The sequence below is a fragment of the Macrosteles quadrilineatus genome, unplaced genomic scaffold (assembly GCF_028750875.1).
Source record: "Macrosteles quadrilineatus isolate MER2022 unplaced genomic scaffold, UCM_ALF_1.0 Scaffold_8__2_contigs__length_117827958, whole genome shotgun sequence".
Lineage (NCBI taxonomy): Eukaryota > Metazoa > Arthropoda > Insecta > Hemiptera > Cicadellidae > Macrosteles > Macrosteles quadrilineatus.
The window spans coordinates 26,828,896-26,833,545 of NW_026542601.1; positions in this window are offsets into that span (position 1 = coordinate 26,828,896).

The window sequence follows — 4,650 nt, forward strand, 5'->3', positions numbered from 1 at the left end:
CTAGACTAGACGTTGACATTGGGCGAATTGACGTTTGTTTTTGTTGTTATCCGACGACTTTATATGGCACAGAACGATGGTATGGATTTGACCATGAAGACTCGAAGTTCTTACAAATTTGTCATTTTATTTCTAGTTGACTGGATCGTCGAATTCAACAATGTTATATGCTTCATATTTTGTTGTGGTGTTTCCGGACCAATTGATTGACAAATAAATAAAAGGTTAAAATACCTGCTTGTCGCCTTGTGGTCCAAGTATTGTCCTAGTGGATTATGTACATTTCGGCGCGAGCGCCATCGTCGGATCCATATAAGAACTGTTTACACTAAACTTCCCTGAAGAGGTGCGTAAGATGTTCAGGGAAGTTTAGTGTAAACAGTTCTTATATGGATCCGACGATGGCGCTCGCGCCGAAATGTACATAATCCACTAGGACAATACTTGGACCACAAGGCGACAAGCAGGTATTTTAACCTTTTATTTAAATGTTATATGGGATTAATGGGAATTAGTGAATTAGGTGTTAATGGAAATGTCTCATATTTCCAAATTATATAATATTTGTTCCAAGGACTTTTGATATCAACATACAATAATACTAAAGGAGCAGAACAAATATCGTGATATTACGACTAGAAGCCGAAACATTCAGGACAGGGCTACGGCCGCCTTTAACTTCAGGCCGCGGCCTGGTAGAATTGGCAACGCGTAAGTATGGTTGTTTATAGTGTCAGACGTCCCGTAAGATAACATGTAAGACAATTAACATCAGCTCATTAATTCGCACTTTATTGATTTAAATTTATGAACATAAATTCACTAAAATATTGAAAATAAATCATACAGAATTGAAAACCAAAACAATATGAATTGAAAATCTATATCTGTACATTTAAAGCGCTGTCAATATTTTCATATTCCAGTAACCAAGATTTCGTAAATACATAATTACCAGTAGCTGCTTCCAAACAAAACAGCTGTTAAAACCCTACTTGTGACGTTATCACTTCGAAGGCCGTGGCCTGGAGCTAAAGGTGGTCTTGACAGGGCTGTGATAGGATCAGGTCCTCTTCAGGCTCCTGTTGGAGGCCTTCAATACACGGTGTGGAAGACCCTAAATCGAATTAGGGTCGAGGTACCAAAATGCAAGACAAACATGCAGAAATGGGGTCTCTTACCAGACGAAGAAAACATCTTGTGCACGTGTGGTGCTGTTCAGGATCCTGGCCATCTGCTGATCTGCCCACGCCTAGACCAGTCTTGCACATTAGATGATTTTTTACATGCGAATGACAAAGCCATATCGGTAGCTAATTTTTGGAAAAGCGAAGTCTGATTTCCGGACACGGAAACGAAAGGAATACAGACAATTTTTTCCACGGTTTCGTATGGGTGATGGGTGTGGAGCAGAGGTATAACTTTTTTCTCCTGTTAGACCTACCTCAGAGCTCTCAGCTGACCAGCCCATTGCAGAGTACCACCAGATAGTCAACTCGCTAGAGAACTAGATCCTCAATACCGATAGTGGGGTGATTGATTGCGGAGATTTCAAATGCTAGGGTAGAATAAACACAGTGACTGGGGGGGGTTCATGCAGCGTCTTGCCCATGTCATATTATATGCATGTACCCACACACAAAATGTCATGCTAGTCATCCTTCGCATTGTTATCGCTAACTTTAAGCATAGACTAACCAACACAAGTAGACTTCTCATCCCATTGTAAATTTTGAAGCACGTTTTTCGTGTCTAGTTCATGTACGTGACACATGGGCGCTAGTGTCGACGAAATTTTGTTTCTATTATTTTAGGGTTAATTTCTTGATTTGTGCTTTACTGTTTGGTTATATAACTAGGGGACAGGTTATTTTTTATGATTAGATCGTATTATTTGGTTAAACGAGGTTTTAAATGGCTGTAATAACGGGAAACAAATTGTAAACAAAACACGACCTCTACATAAACCGTACAGAACTAACAATAAAATTGTCTTCAGCTGTTCCATAAGGATGAGAAATCTACTAAGGGAGTATGTTTTATCTATGCTTTAAGTCTGTTGTTATAGCTTATGCATAGTTTATAATTCATACCATTGCCATAGTCTATTTTTTTGTGTTGTTGTTATTGTTGCTTGCTATTGTCCATCATTTGTTACAATTATAACTATAAAGTAGAGCATATTTGTTGATATTTATTATAGTTCTTAGGTCAAAACCAGTTCTTTATTGTTAGCTTGTATTTATTATCATTGCAATCTCTGTCATCTTGTTAATTTAGTACCAAACTGTATTAAATGGAGAAACCGGCGAAGCCGTTGGGATAAATAAAGAGGAGGGACCTCAAACAAACACGCGGGAACGGTATGTTTTAGAGATGATAGCCAGGATAGGTCTCCAATTGCTAAACATGGGTGACGTTTCCACCTTCCGTTGCCCTGGAGTATGGAAAGATGATTGATTCCTGACATCGTGTTAGACTGACCGAGATAGTCTCTGTAGATGATTTGTCCCCGCAGCAGTACCGTTTTCGTCCGGGTCACTCGACCATAGATGCCATTCATGAGTAGTTGAGGCAGTGTGGAGTGCGGAGAATTACAACCACTGGTAGCGCACTGTGGTTCTCGTCACTCTTATTTTTATTTTATTTTATTTTGCTTCCAATGGTCCAAACAAACCAATTTACAATTATGTTTACAATAAATATTCAATGTTACTAATATCTAAGGGACAAGCCAAACATGCAATGGGACGTATTTATCTTGACGTAAAGAACGCGTTCATATCCACCAGGTGACAGGAGAATGATATGCTGTGGCGCTCGAGCAAACATTCCTCGTTCCTCCTTACATCCTGTTACATCCATGTTCAAGTCCTACCTTTCCGACCCGTGTTTTGGTTTTTGACACCAGCGTAGGTCAGCGTTAGATCTCTATCACTTCTGGGGCTAAACATTTTGCGCTTAAAATCTATATGTTTTGTCGATAGGGTATTGGGTCAAGTGGAAGTAGTCATGTCCTATTACCATTAGTGAGCGCAGATTGCTTGGGGTATACCACTTTTTAGACGCTGAAGTTCGATGTATTAAAATTTAGTGCCCTCTGTGGCTTCTTAATTGATTTGAAGGAGGTCTGGAAAGAGCATTAAGGCATTTTCAGATTAGCATAATTGATCATCTCCCAATGGACACCTTTTGAGATATTGCAGGCCCATTACCATACGTCTACGATTTCCTACATACAGTCGGCCAAAGATGATAATTATTGCTCTAAAAGAGAAGAAAGAAGGAACGCGATATAGTAAAAGAACGATGATTAGCGCACGGTATTCAGTAATTTAATCATCTTTCATATTGATTAAATAAAATAATCATTCCAACTTTTCTGAACAAGTTACTCAATGACCATTGATCAAAAATCCACTGCTGCATTTATTAGGCTCTCTAGGTCTGTATTTAAAGTGCTTAGGTATTACAAAACAATTCCATTACTACTGACTGACTAGTCAGGATCAGATGCGAGTGTGTTTTCTGGTTTTCTGTATTCTGTAGTCAGATGCAGTGTTGCCAAAAAGCGGGTAATTACCCGAAAAGCGGGTAATTTAGTTACCTGGTGGTAATGCTGCGGGTAATGGCAAATAGGCGGGTAAAAAGCGGGTAAATGACAACTGATCAAATATTATTTGTTTTTCGTATTATTACTTTTATATTTCACTAAACTAAAAATATTTCCCTGTGTTTTTTTTTAAATTAAAGTAATTTCATAGACTTTTTATTGTTTTACACTACTTCTCTTAACCTTCATCAGTTTGGTTCAGTTCTCACTCAGTCACTAGTAGGCTTGTAGGCTACAGCGTTCAGTCGGTCGGTTCGGTTCAGTTTCAGTCAGTACGGTTGTTTGTAGTCTTTTCTTTTGGATTGGAGTGGAAAAACTTTTGGTTGCCTGGCCTTCCTTAATTTAATGTCTGATACCATAGATAAAACAAAGTCCCTTAGGCTGATACCATGGTGGAAGGAAAATACCGTATGTACTATAGTTCGGCCGCTTAGAAAGCGACCTCCTCCAGCATTGGTTTAGCATTAGCGCGCAGGTCGTTTTCTAAGCGGCCGAACTATATAGTCTAGTCTCTAGTCTACTTCTAAAGAGGATGAAAAACATAAAACAGGGGGATAATAATATTGATTGGTTATAATAACTATATTTTCTCCCTAAAACTAATAAAAAATTAAATTTTTAACAGTACTTTCTCATTTACTAAATAATTATATCACATAGGCTATCATAAAAAAAACCAAATCATTGTAGGCCTAAGTAACTTAATGTAATTATTTTTTTAAGGTCAGTAAGATTGAAAATTTCATTATGAAGGTTAATTACAAGTCTCAAGTCCTATATTTAGTTCTTTACATCTTAATTTGTGGGATTACTCAAAACTAATTTATCAGGATTTGTATTCGTTACTTTTAGAGACAGGCAAGAGTGTTAAAAGGGAATTTTTGGTTTGTTGAGGGTAATTTTGAGAAAAAGCGGGTAATTCTTTGCTCTGGAGGGGGTAATTGGGCCATTTTGGATTGGCAACACTGGTCAGATGACTGGTTGAATTGGATGACTCGTTGACTCGTTGATTGTTGATTCTTTGTGATTGGCTTTGG